Source organism: Hyla sarda, chromosome 2, assembly GCF_029499605.1.
Source record: "Hyla sarda isolate aHylSar1 chromosome 2, aHylSar1.hap1, whole genome shotgun sequence".
In the NCBI taxonomy this organism is placed as follows: domain Eukaryota; kingdom Metazoa; phylum Chordata; class Amphibia; order Anura; family Hylidae; genus Hyla; species Hyla sarda.
Window position 1 is genome coordinate 341647953 of NC_079190.1, and position 16192 is coordinate 341664144.

The window sequence follows — 16192 nt, forward strand, 5'->3', positions numbered from 1 at the left end:
GCTTCAGTTAAAAGGTTAAACCGTATAGGTGTGAAAAATCTGAAAATCCTAATTGTTAGGGCTATACTTTCAGGGATCATTTCTAAAGTCTTTGAAGGGAGAAATGTGGCTGAAAGAGTCCAAGCTCACTATCCACAATGATGAGATTTAGAGCTTTCTTCTGAGCATGAAAGCGTTTGACAACATTGCATTTTTGCAATGGTTGTCTGCTTTTGATGACTGTGTTCTTCTTTTTTTCAAAAGAAGTAATAGAAGAAAGTTCTTTCAGAGTGGTGAGTGTAGTATGTAACACCAAGTTATGTTAAATTAAAGTGTTAAACCATGTGTTTCAATTCTCTACTGTGTTACTTGCTCTATCTTCTTTTTTTAATCTACAGTTAACCATATAATAAACTTAAGAAAGTTTTGTATCTTTGAACCAAAGCTCACGAGGCTGCTATAAAGTTTTTTTTATTACAAAAGTATCAAAACTCAGGTAACATATGCCCTGAGTCCGGTTTTTTGATTGTAGGAAAGAGATGTTGTGGCATGACAAATATTTTATACTTTTTTTATGTTAAGATTTTCTTTAGTAAGGCTGGGTTAAAATCTGGAATAGTTGAACTCAGCCTAGATCTCGACGCAACTGATGACAACATGTACTCTATCATACTCATGTTTAAAGGATTTCATTGATTTCCATATAAACCTTCAACATACTTTGAAAAACTATTTTGTTTTTACTGACATTTGACACAACCTTTTTGTTTCACAACTCAAACTCGGAACTTTAGAAAATGTTCTCAGCTTCAGTAAAAAGGTTAAACCGTATAGGTGGGAAAAATCTGAAAATCCTAATTGTTAGGGCTATACTTTCAGGGATCATTTCTAAAGTCTTTGAAGGGAGAAATGTGGCTGAAAGAGTCCAAGCTCACTATCCACAATGATGAGATTTAGAGCTTTCTTCTGAGCATGAAAGCGGTTGACAACATTGCAGTTTTACAATGGTTGGCTGCTTTTGATGACTGTGTTCTTCTTTTTTTCAAAAGAAGTAATAGAAGAAAGTTCTTTCAGAGTGGTGAGTGCAGTATGTAACACCAAGTTATGTTAAATTAAAGTGTTAAACCATGCATTTCAATTCTCTACAGTGTTGCTTGCTTTATCTTCTTTAATAATCTACAGTTAACCATATAATAAACTTAAGAAAGTTTTGTATTTTTGAGCCAAAGCTCACGAGGCTGCTATAAAGTTTTTTTTATTACAAAAGTATCAAAACTCAGGTAACATATGCCCTGAGTCCGGTTTTTTGATTGTAGGAAAGAGATGTTGTGGCATGACAAATATTTTATACTTTTTTTATGTTGAGATTTTCTTTAGTAAGGCTGGGTTAACATCTGGAATAGTTGAACTCAGCCTAGATCTCGACGCAACTGATGACAACATGTACTCTATCATACTCATGTTTAAAGGATTTCATTGATTTCCATATAAACCTTCAACATACTTTGAAAAACTATTTTGTTTTAACTGACATTTGACACAACCTTTTTGTTTCACAACTCAAACTCGGAACTTTTGAAAATGATCTCAGCTTCAGTTAAAAGGTTAAACCGTATAGGTGGGAAAAATCTGAAAATCCTAATTGTTAGGGTTATACTTTCAGGGATCATTTCTAAAGTCTTTGAAGGGAGAAATGTGGCTGAAAGAGTCCAAGCTCACTATCCACAATGATGAGATTTAGAGCTTTCTTCTGAGCATGAAAGCGGTTGACAACATTGCAGTTTTGCAATGGTTGTCTGCTTTTGATGACTGTGTTCTTCTTTTTTTCAAAAGAAGTAATAGAAGAAAGTTCTTTCAGAGTGGTGAGTGTAGTATGTAACACTAAGTTATGTTAAATTATAGTGTTAAACCATGCGTTTCAATTCTCTACTGTGTTACTTGCTCTCTCTTCATTTTTTAATCTACAGTTAACCATATAATAAACTTAAGAAAGTTTAGTATTTTCGAGCCAAAGCTCACGAGGCTGCTATAAAGTTTTTTTTATTACAAAAGTATCAAAACTCAGGTAACATATGCCCTGAGTCCGGTTTTAAGATTGTAGGAAAGAGATGTTGTGGCATGACAAATATTTTATACTTTTTTATGTTGAGATTTTCTTTAGTAAGGCTGGGTTAACATCTGGAATAGTTGAACTCAGCCTAGATCTCGACGCAACTGATGACAACATGGACTCTATCATACTCATGTTTAAAGGATTTCCATATAAACCTTTAACATACTTTGAAAAACTATTTTGTTTTTACTGACATTTGACACAACCTTTTTGTTTCACAACTCAAACTCGGAACTTTAGAAAATGCTCTCAGCTTCAGTTAAAAGGTTAAACCGTATAGGTGGGAAAAATCTGAAAATCCTAATTGTTAGGGCTATACTTTCAGGGATCATTTCTAAAGTCTTTGAAGGGAGAAATGTGGCTGAAAGAGTCCAAGCTCACTATCCACAATGATGAGATTTAGAGCTTTCTTCTGAGCATGAAAGCGGTTGACAACATTGCAGTTTTGCAATGGTTGTCTGCTTTTGATGACTGTGTTCTTCTTTTTTTCAAAAGAAGTAATAGAAGAAAGTTCTTTCAGAGTGGTGAGTGTAGTATGTAACACCAAGTTATGTTAAATTAAAGTGTTAAACCATGCTTTTCAATTCTCTACAGTGTTACTTGCTTTATCTTCTTTTTTAATCTACAGTTAACCATATAATAAACTTAAGAAAGTTTTGTATTTTTGAGCCAAAGCTCAGGAGGCTGCTATAAAGTTTTTTTTTAGTACAAAGGTATCAAAACTCAGGTAACATATGCCCTGAGTCCGGATTTTTGATTGTAGGAAAGAGATGTTGTGGCATGACAAATATTTTATACTTTTTTTATGTTGAGATTTTCTTTAGTAAGGCTGCGTTAACATCTGGAATAGTTGAACTCAGCCTAGATCTCGACGCAACTGATGACAACATGTACTCTATCATACTCATGTTTAAAGGATTTCATTGATTTCCATATAAACCTTCAACATACTTTGAAAAACTATTTTGTTTTTACTGACATTTGACACAACCTTTTTGTTTCACAACTCAAACTCGGAACTTTAGAAAATGTTCTCAGCTTCAGTAAAAAGGTTAAACCGTATAGGTGGGAAAAATCTGAAAATCCTAATTGTTAGGGCTATACTTTCAGGGATCATTTCTAAAGTCTTTGAAGGGAGAAATGTGGCTGAAAGAGTCCAAGCTCACTATCCACAATGATGAGATTTAGAGCTTTCTTCTGAGCATGAAAGCGGTTGACAACATTGCAGTTTTACAATGGTTGGCTGCTTTTGATGACTGTGTTCTTCTTTTTTTCAAAAGAAGTAATAGAAGAAAGTTCTTTCAGAGTGGTGAGTGTAGTATGTAACACCAAGTTATGTTAAATTAAAGTGTTAAACCATTTATTTCAATTCTCTACAGTGTTACTTGCTCTATCTTCTTTTTTAATCTACAGTTACCATATAATAAACTTAAGAAAGTTTTGTATTTTTGAGCCAAAGCTCAGGAGGCTGCTATAAAGTTTTTTTTAGTACAAAAGTATCAAAACTCAGGTAACATATGCCCTGAATCCGTTTTTTTGATTGTAGGAAAGAGATGTTGTGGCATGACAAATATTTTATACTTTTTTATGTTGAGATGTTCTTTAGTAAGGCTGGGTTAACATCTGGAATAGTTGAACTCAGCCTAGATCTCGACGCAACTGATGACAACATGTACTCTATCATACTCATGTTTGAAGGATTTCCATATAAACCTTCAACATACTTTGAAAAACTATTTTGTTTTTACTGACATTTGACACAACCTTTTTGTTTCACAACTCAAACTCGGAACTTTTGAAAATGATCTCAGCTTCAGTTAAAAGGTTAAACCGTATAGGTGTGAAAAATCTGAAAATTCTAATTGTTAGGGCTATACTTTCAGGGATCATTTCTAAAGTCTTTGAAGGGAGAAATGTGGCTGAAAGTGTCCAAGCTCACTATCCACAATGATGAGATTTAGAGCTTTCTTCTGAGCATGAAAGCGGTTGACAACATTGCATTTTTGCAATGGTTGTCTGCTTTTGATGACTGTGTTCTTCTTTTTTTCAAAAGAAGTAATAGAAGAAAGTTCTTTCAGAGTGGTGAGTGTAGTATGTAACACCAAGTTATGTTAAATTAAAGTGTTAAACCATGTGTTTCAATTCTCTACTGTGTTACTTGCTCTATCTTCTTTTTTAATCTACAGTTAACCATATAATAAACTTAAGAAAGTTTTGTATTTTTGAACCAAAGCTCACGAGGCTGCTATAAAGTTTTTTTTATTACAAAAGTATCAAAACTCAGGTAACATATGCCCTGAGTCCGGTTTTTTGATTGTAGGAAAGAGATGTTGTGGCATGACAAATATTTTATACTTTTTTTATGTTGAGATTTTCTTTAGTAAGGCTGGGTTAACATCTGGAATAGTTGAACTCAGCCTAGATCTCGACGCAACTGATGACAACATGTACTCTATCATACTCATGTTTAAAGGATTTCCATATAAACCTTCACATACTTTGAAAAACTATTTTGTTTTTACTGACATTTGACACAACCTTTTTGTTTCACAACTCAAACTCGGAACTTTTGAAAAGGATCTCGGCTTCAGTTAAAAGGTTAAACCGTATAGGTGGGAAAAATCTGAAAATCCTAATTGTTAGGGCTATACTTTCAGAGATCATTTCTAAAGTCTTTGAAGGGAGAAATGTGGCTGAAAGAGTCCAAGCTCACTATCCACAATGATGAGATTTAGAGCTTTCTTCTGAGCATGAAAGCGGTTGACAACATTGCAGTTTTGCAATGGTTGTCTGCTTTTGATGACTGTGTTCTTCTTTTTTTCAAAAGAAGTAATAGAAGAAAGTTCTTTCAGAGTGGTGAGTGTAGTATGTAACACCAAGTTATGTTAAATTAAAGTGTTAAACCATGCTTTTCAATTCTCTACAGTGTTACTTGCTTTATTTTCTTTTTTAATCTACAGTTAACCATATAATAAACTTAAGAAAGTTTTGTATTTTTGAGCTAAAGCTCACGAGGCTGCTATAAATTTTTTTAGTACAAAAGTATCAAAACTCAGGTAACATATGCCCTGAGTCCGGTTTTATGATTGTAGGAAAGAGATGTTGTGGCATGACAAATATTTTATACTTTTTTTATGTTGAGATTTTCTTTAGTAAGGCTGGGTTAACATCTGGAATAGTTGAACTCAGCCTAGATCTCGACGCAACTGATGACAACATGTACTCTATCATACTCATGTTTGAAAGATTTCCATATAAACCTTCAACATACTTTGAAAAACTATTTTGTTTTTACTGACATTTGACACAACCTTTTTGTTTCACAACTCAAACTCGGAACTTTTGAAAATGATCTCAGCTTCAGTTAAAAGGTTAAACCGTATAGGTGTGAAAAATCTGAAAATCCTAATTGTTAGGGCTATACTTTCAGGGATCATTTCTAAAGTCTTTGAAGGGAGAAATGTGGCTGAAAGAGTCCAAGCTCACTATCCACAATGATGAGATTTAGAGCTTTCTTCTGAGCATGAAAGCGTTTGACAACATTGCATTTTTGCAATGGTTGTCTGCTTTTGATGACTGTGTTCTTCTTTTTTTCAAAAGAAGTAATAGAAGAAAGTTCTTTCAGAGTGGTGAGTGTAGTATGTAACACCAAGTTATGTTAAATTAAAGTGTTAAACCATGTGTTTCAATTCTCTACTGTGTTACTTGCTCTATCTTCTTTTTTTAATCTACAGTTAACCATATAATAAACTTAAGAAAGTTTTGTATCTTTGAACCAAAGCTCACGAGGCTGCTATAAAGTTTTTTTTATTACAAAAGTATCAAAACTCAGGTAACATATGCCCTGAGTCCAGTTTTTTGATTGTAGGAAAGAGATGTTGTGGCATGACAAATATTTTATACTTTTTTTATGTTAAGATTTTCTTTAGTAAGGCTGGGTTAAAATCTGGAATAGTTGAACTCAGCCTAGATCTCGACGCAACTGATGACAACATGTACTCTATCATACTCATGTTTAAAGGATTTCATTGATTTCCATATAAACCTTCAACATACTTTGAAAAACTATTTTGTTTTTACTGACATTTGACACAACCTTTTTGTTTCACAACTCAAACTCGGAACTTTTGAAAAGGATCTCGGCTTCAGTTAAAAGGTTAAACCGTATAGGTGGGAAAAATCTGAAAATCCTAATTGTTAGGGCTATGCTTTCAGCGATCATTTCTAAAGTCTTTGAAGGGAGAAATGTGGCTGAAAGAGTCCAAGCTCACTATCCACAATGATGAGATTTAGAGCTTTCTTCTGAGCATGAAAGCGGTTGACAACATTGCAGTTTTGCAATGGTTGTCTGCTTTTGATGACTGTGTTCTTCTTTATTTCAAAAGAAGTAATAGAAGAAAGTTCTTTCAGAGTGGTGAGTGTAGTATGTAACACCAAGTTATGTTAAATTAAAGTGTTAAACCATGCATTTCAATTCTCTACAGTGTTACTTGCTTTATCTTCTTTTTTAATCTACAGTTAACCATATAATAAACTTAAGAAAGTTTTGTATTTTTGAGCTAAAGCTCACGAGGCTGCTATAAATTTTTTTAGTACAAAAGTATCAAAACTCAGGTAACATATGCCCTGAGTCCGGTTTTATGATTGTAGGAAAGAGATGTTGTGGCATCACAAATATTTTATACTTTTTTTATGTTGAGATTTTCTTTAGTAAGGCTGGGTTAACATCTGGAATAGTTGAACTCAGCCTAGATCTCGACGCAACTGATGACAACATGTACTCTATCATACTCATATTTGAAGGATTTCCATATAAACCTTCAACATACTTTGAAAAACTATTTTGTTTTTACTGACATTTGACACAACCTTTTTGTTTCACAACTCAAACTCGGAACTTTTGAAAATGATCTCAGCTTCATTTAAAAGGTTAAACCGTATAGGTGTGAAAAATCTGAAAATCCTAATTGTTAGGGCTATACTTTCAGGGATCATTTCTAAAGTCTTTGAAGGGAGAAATGTGGCTGAAAGAGTCCAAGCTCACTATCCACAATGATGAGATTTAGAGCTTTCTTCTGAGCATGAAAGCGTTTGACAACATTGCATTTTTGCAATGGTTGTCTGCTTTTGATGACTGTGTTCTTCTTTTTTTCAAAAGAAGTAATAGAAGAAAGCTCTTTCAGAGTGGTGAGTGTAGTATATAACACCAAGTTATGTTAAATTAAAGTGTTAAACCATGTGTTTCAATTCTCTACTGTGTTACTTGCTCTTTCTTCTTTTTTTAATCTACAGCTAACCATATAATAAACTTAAGAAAGTTTTGTATTTTTGAACCAAAGCTCACGAGGCTGCTATAAAGTTTTTTTTATTACAAAAGTATCAAAACTCAGGTAACATATGCCCTGAGTCCGGTTTTTTGATTGTAGGAAAGAGATGTTGTGGCATGACAAATATTTTATACTTTTTTAATGTTGAGATTTTCTTTAGTAAGGCTGGGTTAACATCTGGAATAGTTGAACTCAGCCTAGATCTCGACGCAACTGATGACAACATGTACTCTATCATACTCATGTTTAAAGGATTTCATTGATTTCCATATAAACCTTCAACATACTTTGAAAAACTATTTTGTTTTTACTGACATTTGACACAACCTTTTTGTTTCACAACTCAAACTCGGAACTTTTGAAAATGATCTCAGCTTCAGTTAAAAGGTTAAACCGTATAGGTGGGAAAAATCTGAAAATCCTAATTGTTAGGGCTTTACTTTCAGGGATCATTTCTAAAGTCTTTGAAGGGAGAAATGTGGCTGAAAGAGTCCAAGCTCACTATCCACAATGATGAGATTTAGAGCTTTCTTCTGAGCATGAAAGCGGTTGACAACATTGCAGTTTTGCAATGGTTGTCTGCTTTTGATGACTGTGTTCTTCTTTTTTTCAAAAGAAGTAATAGAAGAAAGTTCTTTCAGAGTGGTGAGTGTAGTATGTAACACCAAGTTATGTTAAATTATAGTGTTAAACCATGCGTTTCAATTCTCTACTGTGTTACTTGCTCTCTCTTCATTTTTTAATCTACAGTTAACCATATAATAAACTTAAGAAAGTTTAGTATTTTCGAGCCAAAGCTCACGAGGCTGCTATAAAGTTTTTTTTATTACAAAAGTATCAAAACTCAGGTAACATATGCCCTGAGTCCGGTTTTAAGATTGTAGGCAAGAGATGTTGTGGCATGACAAATATTTTATACTTTTTTTATGTTGAGATTTTCTTTAGTAAGGCTGGGTTAACATCTGGAATAGTTGAACTCAGCCTAGATCTCGACGCAACTGATGACAACATGTACTCTATCATACTCATGTTTAAAGGATTTCATTGATTTCCATATAAACCTTCAACATACTTTTAAAAACTATTTTGTTTTTACTGACATTTGACACAACCTTTTTGTTTCACAACTCAAACTCGGAACTTTTGAAAATTATCTCAGCTTCAGTTAAAAGGTTAAACCGTATAGGTGGGAAAAATCTGAAAATCCTAATTGTTAGGGCTATACTTTCAGGGATCATTTCTAAAGTCTTTGAAGGGAGAAATGTGGCTGAAAGAGTCCAAGCTCACCATCCACAATGATGAGATCTAGAGCTTTCTTCTGAGCATGAAAGCGGTTGACAACATTGCAGTTTAGCAATGGTTGTCTGCTTTTGATGACTGTGTTCTTTTTTTCAAAAGAAGTAATAGAAGAAAGTTCTTTCAGAGTGGTGAGTGTAGTATGTAACACCAAGTTATGTTAAATTAAAGTGTTAAACCATGCATTTCAATTCTCTACAGTGTTACTTGCTTTATCTTCTTTTTTAATCTACAGTTAACCATATAATAAACTTAAGAAAGTTTTGTATTTTTGAGCTAAAGCTCACGAGGCTGCTATAAATTTTTTTAGTACAAAAGTATCAAAACTCAGGTAACATATGCCCTGAGTCCGGTTTTATGATTGTAGGAAAGAGATGTTGTGGCATGACAAATATTTTATACTTTTTTTATGTTGAGATTTTCTTTAGTAAGGCTGGGTTAACATCTGGAATAGTTGAACTCAGCCTAGATCTCGACGCAACTGATGACAACATGTACTCTATCATACTCATGTTTGAAGGATTTCCATATAAACCTTCAACATACTTTGAAAAACTATTTTGTTTTTACTGACATTTGACACAACCTTTTTGTTTCACAACTCAAACTCGGAACTTTTGAAAATGATCTCAGCTTCAGTTAAAAGGTTAAACCGTATAGGTGTGAAAAATCTGAAAATCCTAATTGTTAGGGCTATACTTTCAGGGATCATTTCTAAAGTCTTTGAAGGGAGAAATGTGGCTGAAAGAGTCCAAGCTCACTATCCACAATGATGAGATTTAGAGCTTTCTTCTGAGCATGAAAGCGGTTGACAACATTGCAGTTTTACAATGGTTGGCTGCTTTTGATGACTGTGTTCTTCTTATTTTCAAAAGAAGTAATAGAAGAAAGTTCTTTCAGAGTGGTGAGTGTAGTATGTAACACCAAGTTATGTTAAATTAAAGTGTTAAACCATGCATTTCAATTCTCTACAGTGTTACTTGCTTTATCTTCTTTAATAATCTACAGTTAACAATATAATAAACTTAAGAAAGTTTAGTATTTTCGAGCCAAAGCTCACGAGGCTGCTATAAAGTTTTTTTTATTACAAAAGTATCAAAACTCAGGTAACATATGCCCTGAGTCCGGTTTTAAGATTGTAGGAAAGAGATGTTGTGGCATGACAAATATTTTATACTTTTTTATGTTGAAATTTTCTTTAGTAAGGCTGGGTTAACATCTGGAATAGTTGAACTCAGCCTAGATCTCGACGCAACTGATGACAACATGTACTCTATCATACTCATGTTTAAAGGATTTCCATATAAACCTTCACATACTTTGAAAAACTATTTTGTTTTTACTGACATTTGACACAACCTTTTTGTTTCACAACTCAAACTCGGAACTTTAGAAAATGCTCTCAGCTTCAGTTAAAAGGTTAAACCGTATAGGTGGGAAAAATCTGAAAATCCTAATTGTTAGGGCTATACTTTCAGAGATCATTTCTAAAGTCTTTGAAGGGAGAAATGTGGCTGAAAGAGTCCAAGCTCACTATCCACAATGATGAGATTTAGAGCTTTCTTCTGAGCATGAAAGCGGTTGACAACATTGCAGTTTTGCAATGGTTGTCTGCTTTTGATGACTGTGTTCTTCTTTTTTTCAAAAGAAGTAATAGAAGAAAGTTCTTTCAGAGTGGTGAGTGTAGTATGTAACACCAAGTTATGTTAAATTAAAGTGTTAAACCATGCATTTCAATTCTCTACAGTGTTACTTGCTTTATCTTCTTTTTTAATCTACAGTTAACCATATAATAAACTTAAGAAAGTTTTGTATTTTTGAGCTAAAGCTCACGAGGCTGCTATAAATTTTTTTTGTACAAAAGTATCAAAACTCAGGTAACATATGCCCTGAGTCCGGTTTTTTGATTGTAGGAAAGAGATGTTGTGGCATGACAAATATTTTATACTTTTTTTATGTTGAGATATTCTTTAGTAAGGCTGGGTTAACATCTGGAATAGTTGAACTCAGCCTAGATCTCGACGCAACTGATGACAACATGTACTCTATCATACTCATGTTTGAAGGATTTCCATATAAACCTTCAACATACTTTGAAAAACTATTTTGTTTTTACTGACATTTGACACAACCTTTTTGTTTCACAACTCAAACTCGGAACTTTTGAAAAGGATCTCGGCTTCAGTTAAAAGGTTAAACCGTATAGGTGGGAAAAATCTGAAAATCCTAATTGTTAGGGCTATACTTTCAGAGATCATTTCTAAAGTCTTTGAAGGGAGAAATGTGGCTGAAAGAGTCCAAGCTCACTATCCACAATGATGAGATTTAGAGCTTTCTTCTGAGCATGAAAGCGGTTGACAACATTGCAGTTTTGCAATGGTTGTCTGCTTTTGATGACTGTGTTCTTCTTTTTTTCAAAAGAAGTAATAGAAGAAAGTTCTTTCAGAGTGGTGAGTGTAGTATGTAACACCAAGTTATGTTAAATTAAAGTGTTAAACCATGCTTTTCAATTCTCTACAGTGTTACTTGCTTTATCTTCTTTTTTAATCTACAGTTAACCATATAATAAACTTAAGAAAGTTTTGTATTTTTGAGCCACAGCTCAGGAGGCTGCTATAAAGTTTTTTTTTAGTACAAAGGTATCAAAACTCAGGTAACATATGCCCTGAGTCCGGTTTTTTGATTGTAGGAAAGAGATGTTGTGGCATGACAAATATTTTATACTTTTTTTATGTTGAGATTTTCTTTAGTAAGGCTGGGTTAACATCTGGAATAGTTGAACTCAGCCTAGATCTCGACGCAACTGATGACAACATGTACTCTATCATACTCATGTTTGAAGGATTTCCATATAAACCTTCAACATACTTTGAAAAACTATTTTGTTTTTACTGACATTTGACACAACCTTTTTGTTTCACAACTCAAACTCGGAACTTTTGAAAATGATCTCAGCTTCAGTTAAAAGGTTAAACCGTATAGGTGTGAAAAATCTGAAAATCCTAATTGTTAGGGCTATGCTTTCAGGGATCATTTCTAAAGTCTTTGAAGGGAGAAATGTGGCTGAAAGAGTCCAAGCTCACTATCCACAATGATGAGATTTAGAGCTTTCTTCTGAGCATGAAAGCGTTTGACAACATTGCATTTTTGCAATGGTTGTCTGCTTTTGATGACTGTGTTCTTCTTTTTTTCAAAAGAAGTAATAGAAGAAAGTTCTTTCAGAGTGGTGAGTGTAGTATGTAACACCAAGTTATGTTAAATTAAAGTGTTAAACCATGTGTTTCAATTCTCTACTGTGTTACTTGCTCTATCTTCTTTTTTTAATCTACAGTTAACCATATAATAAACTTAAGAAAGTTTTGTATTTTTGAACCAAAGCTCACGAGGCTGCTATAAAGTTTTTTTTATTACAAAAGTATCAAAACTCAGGTAACATATGCCCTGAGTCCGGTTTTTTGATTGTAGGAAAGAGATGTTGTGGCATGACAAATATTTTATACTTTTTTTATGTTGAGATTTTCTTTAGTAAGGCTGGGTTAACATCTGGAATAGTTGAACTCAGCCTAGATCTCGACGCAACTGATGACAACATGTACTCTATCATACTCATGTTTAAAGGATTTCATTGATTTCCATATAAACCTTCAACATACTTTGAAAAACTATTTTGTTTTTACTGACATTTGACACAACCTTTTTGTTTCACAACTCAAACTCGGAACTTTTGAAAAGGATCTCGGCTTCAGTTAAAAGGTTAAACAGTATAGGTGGGAAAAATCTGAAAATCCTAATTGTTAGGGCTATACTTTCAGAGATCATTTCTAAAGTCTTTGAAGGGAGAAATGTGGCTGAAAGAGTCCAAGCTCACTTTCCACAATGATGAGATTTAGAGCTTTCTTCTGAGCATGAACGCGGTTGACAACATTGCAGTTTTGCAATGGTTGTCTGCTTTTGATGAGTGGGTTCTTCTTTTTTTCAAAAGAAGTAGTAGAAGAATGTTCTTTCAGAGTGGTGAGTGTAGTATGTAACACCAAGTTATGTTAAATTAAAGTGTTAAACCATGCATTTCAATTCTCTACAGTGTTACTTGCTTTATCTTCTTTTTTAATCTACAGTTATCCATATAATAAACTTAAGAAAGTTTTGTATTTTTGAGCTAAAGCTCACGAGGCTGCTATAAATTTTTTTAGTACAAAAGTATCAAAACTCAGGTAACATATGCCCTAAGTCCGGTTTTATGATTGTAGGAAAGAGCTGTTGTGGCATGACAAATATTTTATACTTTTTTTATGTTGAGATTTTCTTTAGTAAGGCTGGCTTAACATCTGGAATAGTTGAACTCAGCCTAGATCTCGACGCAACTGATGACAACATGTACTCTATCATACTCATGTTTGAAGGATTTCCATATAAACCTTCAACATACTTTGAAAAACTATTTTGTTTTTACTGACATTTGACACAACCTTTTTGTTTCACAACTTAAACTCGGAACTTTTGAAAATGATCTCAGCTTCAGTTAAAAGGTTAAACCGTATAGGTGTGAAAAATCTGAAAATCCTAATTGTTAGGGCTATACTTTCAGGGATCATTTCTAAAGTCTTTGAAGGGAGAAATGTGGCTGAAAGAGTCCAAGCTCACTATCCACAATGATGAGATTTAGAGCTTTCTTCTGAGCATGAAAGCGTTTGACTACATTGCATTTTTGCAATGGTTGTCTGCTTTTGATGACTGTGTTCTTCTTTTTTTCAAAAGAAGTAATAGAAGAAAGTTCTTTCAGAGTGGTGAGTGTAGTATGTAACACCAAGTTATGTTAAATTAAAGTGTTAAACCATGTGTTTCAATTCTCTACTGTGTTACTTGCTCTATCTTCTTATTTTAATCTACAGTTAACCATATAATAAACTTAAGAAAGTTTTGTATTTTTGAACCAAAGCTCAGGAGGCTGCTATAAAGTTTTTTTTAGTACAAAAGTATCAAAACTCAGGTAACATATGCCCTAAGTCCGGTTTTTTGATTGTAGGAAAGAGATGTTGTGGCATGACAAATATTTTATACTTTTTTATGTTGAGATTTTCTTTAGTAAGGCTGGGTTAACATCTGGAATAGTTGAACTCAGCCTAGATCTCGACGCAACTGATGACAACATGTACTCTATCATACTCATGTTTAAAGGAATTCATTGATTTCCATATAAACCTTCAACATACTTTTAAAAACTATTTTGTTTTTACTGACATTTGACACAACCTTTTTGTTTCACAACTCACACTCGGAACTTTTGAAAATTATCTCAGCTTCAGTTAAAAGGTTAAACCGTATAGGTGGGAAAAATCTGAAAATCCTAATTGTTAGGGCTATACTTTCAGGGATCATTTCTAAAGTCTTTGAAGGGAGAAATGTGGCTGAAAGAGTCCAAGCTCACCATCCACAATGATGAGATCTAGAGCTTTCTTCTGAGCATGAAAGCGGTTGACAACATTGCAGTTTAGCAATGGTTGTCTGCTTTTGATGACTGTGTTCTTCTTTTTTTCAAAAGAAGTAATAGAAGAAAGTTCTTTCAGAGTGGTGAGTGTAGTATGTAACACCAAGTTATGTTAAATTAAAGTGTTAAACCATGCATTTCAATTCTCTACAGTGTTACTTGCTTTATCTTCTTTTTTAATCTACAGTTAACCATATAATAAACTTAAGAAAGTTTTGTATTTTTGAGCTAAAGCTCACGAGGCTGCTATAAATTTTTTTAGTACAAAAGTATCAAAACTCAGGTAACATATGCCCTGAGTCCGGTTTTATGATTGTAGGAAAGAGATGTTGTGGCATGACAAATATTTTATACTTTTTTTATGTTGAGATTTTCTTTAGTAAGGCTGGGTTAACATCTGGAATAGTTGAACTCAGCCTAGATCTCGACGCAACTGATGACAACATGTACTCTATCATACTCATGTTTAAAGGATTTCATTGATTTCCATATAAACCTTCAACATACTTTGAAAAACTATTTTGTTTTTACTGACATTTGACACAATCTTTTTGTTTCACAACTCAAACTCGGAACTTTTGAAAATGATCTCAGCTTCAGTTAAAAGGTTAAACCGTATAGGTGGGAAAAATCTGAAAATCCTAATTGTTAGGGCTATACTTTCAGGGATCATTTCTAAAGTCTTTGAAGGGAGAAATGTGGCTGAAAGAGTCCAAGCTCACTATCCACAATGATGAGATTTAGAGCTTTCTTCTGAGCATGAAAGCGGTTGACAACATTGCAGTTTTGCAATGGGTGTCTGCTTTTGATGACTGTGTTCTTCTTTTTTTCAAAAGAAGTAATAGAAGAAAGTTCTTTCAGAGTGGTGAGTGTAGTATGTAACACTAAGTTATGTTAAATTATAGTGTTAAACCATGCGTTTCAATTCTCTACTGTGTTACTTGCTCTCTCTTCATTTTTTAATCTACAGTTAACCATATAATAAACTTAAGAAAGTTTAGTATTTTCGAGCCAAAGCTCACGAGGCTGCTATAAAGTTTTTTTTATTACAAAAGTATCAAAACTCAGGTAACATATGCCCTGAGTCCGGTTTTATGATTGTAGGAAAGAGATGTTGTGGCATGACAAATATTTTATACTTTTTTTATGTTGAGATTTTCTTTAGTAAGGCTGGGTTAACATCTGGAATAGTTGAACTCAGCCTAGATCTCGACGCAACTGATGACAACATGTACTCTATCATACTCATGTTTGAAGGATTTCCATATAAACCTTCAACATACTTTGAAAAACTATTTTGTTTTTACTGACATTTGACACAACCTTTTTGTTTCACAACTCAAACTCGGAACTTTTGAAAATGATCTCAGCTTCAGTTAAAAGGTTAAACCGTATAGGTGTGAAAAATCTGAAAATCCTAATTGTTAGGGCTATGCTTTCAGGGATCATTTCTAAAGTCTTTGAAGGGAGAAATGTGGCTGAAAGAGTCCAAGCTCACTATCCACAATGATGAGATTTAGAGCTTTCTTCTGAGCATGAAAGCGTTTGACAACATTGCATTTTTGCAATGGTTGTCTGCTTTTGATGACTGTGTTCTTCTTTTTTTCAAAAGAAGTAATAGAAGAAAGTTCTTTCAGAGTGGTGAGTGTAGTATGTAACACCAAGTTATGTTAAATTAAAGTGTTAAACCATGTGTTTCAATTCTCTACTGTGTTACTTGCTCTATCTTCTTTTTTTAATCTACAGTTAACCATATAATAAACTTAAGAAAGTTTTGTATTTTTGAACCAAAGCTCACGAGGCTGCTATAAAGTTTTTTTTATTACAAAAGTATCAAAACTCAGGTAACATATGCCCTGAGTCCGGTTTTTTGATTGTAGGAAAGAGATGTTGTGGCATGACAAATATTTTATACTTTTTTTATGTTGAGATTTTCTTTAGTAAGGCTGGGTTAACATCTGGAATAGTTGAACTCAGCCTAGATCTCGACGC

The 16192-nt window shown here is 33.5% G+C and overlaps 21 non-coding genes across 21 annotated transcripts; all 21 read left to right on the top strand.

The window, feature by feature from the left end:
- Nucleotides 1-57: 57 nt before the first annotated feature.
- On the top strand, nucleotides 58-274 carry LOC130360194 (small nucleolar RNA U3). The gene has a single exon (XR_008890666.1). It is a non-coding gene; the product is annotated as a small nucleolar RNA U3 (small nucleolar RNA).
- A 568-nt stretch (nucleotides 275-842) lies between these two features.
- LOC130359046 (small nucleolar RNA U3) lies at nucleotides 843-1059 on the top strand. The gene has a single exon (XR_008889822.1). It is a non-coding gene; the product is annotated as a small nucleolar RNA U3 (small nucleolar RNA).
- A 567-nt stretch (nucleotides 1060-1626) lies between these two features.
- LOC130360158 (small nucleolar RNA U3) lies at nucleotides 1627-1843 on the top strand. Its single transcript, XR_008890632.1, has one exon. It is a non-coding gene; the product is annotated as a small nucleolar RNA U3 (small nucleolar RNA).
- Nucleotides 1844-2401: 558 nt separating this feature from the next.
- On the top strand, nucleotides 2402-2618 carry LOC130360095 (small nucleolar RNA U3). Its single transcript, XR_008890575.1, has one exon. It is a non-coding gene; the product is annotated as a small nucleolar RNA U3 (small nucleolar RNA).
- A 568-nt stretch (nucleotides 2619-3186) lies between these two features.
- Nucleotides 3187-3403, top strand: LOC130359047 (small nucleolar RNA U3). The gene has a single exon (XR_008889823.1). It is a non-coding gene; the product is annotated as a small nucleolar RNA U3 (small nucleolar RNA).
- A 556-nt stretch (nucleotides 3404-3959) lies between these two features.
- LOC130360055 (small nucleolar RNA U3) lies at nucleotides 3960-4176 on the top strand. Its single transcript, XR_008890538.1, has one exon. It is a non-coding gene; the product is annotated as a small nucleolar RNA U3 (small nucleolar RNA).
- Nucleotides 4177-4733: 557 nt separating this feature from the next.
- LOC130360172 (small nucleolar RNA U3) lies at nucleotides 4734-4950 on the top strand. The gene has a single exon (XR_008890645.1). It is a non-coding gene; the product is annotated as a small nucleolar RNA U3 (small nucleolar RNA).
- A 556-nt stretch (nucleotides 4951-5506) lies between these two features.
- Nucleotides 5507-5723, top strand: LOC130360196 (small nucleolar RNA U3). Its single transcript, XR_008890667.1, has one exon. It is a non-coding gene; the product is annotated as a small nucleolar RNA U3 (small nucleolar RNA).
- A 568-nt stretch (nucleotides 5724-6291) lies between these two features.
- On the top strand, nucleotides 6292-6508 carry LOC130359235 (small nucleolar RNA U3). Its single transcript, XR_008889990.1, has one exon. It is a non-coding gene; the product is annotated as a small nucleolar RNA U3 (small nucleolar RNA).
- A 556-nt stretch (nucleotides 6509-7064) lies between these two features.
- LOC130360081 (small nucleolar RNA U3) lies at nucleotides 7065-7281 on the top strand. Its single transcript, XR_008890563.1, has one exon. It is a non-coding gene; the product is annotated as a small nucleolar RNA U3 (small nucleolar RNA).
- Nucleotides 7282-7849: 568 nt separating this feature from the next.
- LOC130358907 (small nucleolar RNA U3) lies at nucleotides 7850-8066 on the top strand. The gene has a single exon (XR_008889699.1). It is a non-coding gene; the product is annotated as a small nucleolar RNA U3 (small nucleolar RNA).
- Nucleotides 8067-8634: 568 nt separating this feature from the next.
- Nucleotides 8635-8848, top strand: LOC130358981 (small nucleolar RNA U3). Its single transcript, XR_008889764.1, has one exon. It is a non-coding gene; the product is annotated as a small nucleolar RNA U3 (small nucleolar RNA).
- Nucleotides 8849-9404: 556 nt separating this feature from the next.
- LOC130359226 (small nucleolar RNA U3) lies at nucleotides 9405-9621 on the top strand. The gene has a single exon (XR_008889983.1). It is a non-coding gene; the product is annotated as a small nucleolar RNA U3 (small nucleolar RNA).
- Nucleotides 9622-10177: 556 nt separating this feature from the next.
- LOC130360174 (small nucleolar RNA U3) lies at nucleotides 10178-10394 on the top strand. The gene has a single exon (XR_008890646.1). It is a non-coding gene; the product is annotated as a small nucleolar RNA U3 (small nucleolar RNA).
- A 556-nt stretch (nucleotides 10395-10950) lies between these two features.
- LOC130360175 (small nucleolar RNA U3) lies at nucleotides 10951-11167 on the top strand. The gene has a single exon (XR_008890647.1). It is a non-coding gene; the product is annotated as a small nucleolar RNA U3 (small nucleolar RNA).
- A 559-nt stretch (nucleotides 11168-11726) lies between these two features.
- LOC130359081 (small nucleolar RNA U3) lies at nucleotides 11727-11943 on the top strand. Its single transcript, XR_008889853.1, has one exon. It is a non-coding gene; the product is annotated as a small nucleolar RNA U3 (small nucleolar RNA).
- A 568-nt stretch (nucleotides 11944-12511) lies between these two features.
- On the top strand, nucleotides 12512-12728 carry LOC130359329 (small nucleolar RNA U3). The gene has a single exon (XR_008890076.1). It is a non-coding gene; the product is annotated as a small nucleolar RNA U3 (small nucleolar RNA).
- A 556-nt stretch (nucleotides 12729-13284) lies between these two features.
- LOC130358932 (small nucleolar RNA U3) lies at nucleotides 13285-13501 on the top strand. Its single transcript, XR_008889721.1, has one exon. It is a non-coding gene; the product is annotated as a small nucleolar RNA U3 (small nucleolar RNA).
- Nucleotides 13502-14068: 567 nt separating this feature from the next.
- LOC130360132 (small nucleolar RNA U3) lies at nucleotides 14069-14285 on the top strand. The gene has a single exon (XR_008890610.1). It is a non-coding gene; the product is annotated as a small nucleolar RNA U3 (small nucleolar RNA).
- Nucleotides 14286-14850: 565 nt separating this feature from the next.
- Nucleotides 14851-15067, top strand: LOC130358919 (small nucleolar RNA U3). The gene has a single exon (XR_008889710.1). It is a non-coding gene; the product is annotated as a small nucleolar RNA U3 (small nucleolar RNA).
- Nucleotides 15068-15626: 559 nt separating this feature from the next.
- Nucleotides 15627-15843, top strand: LOC130359082 (small nucleolar RNA U3). The gene has a single exon (XR_008889854.1). It is a non-coding gene; the product is annotated as a small nucleolar RNA U3 (small nucleolar RNA).
- The last annotated feature ends 349 nt before the right edge of the window (nucleotides 15844-16192 follow it).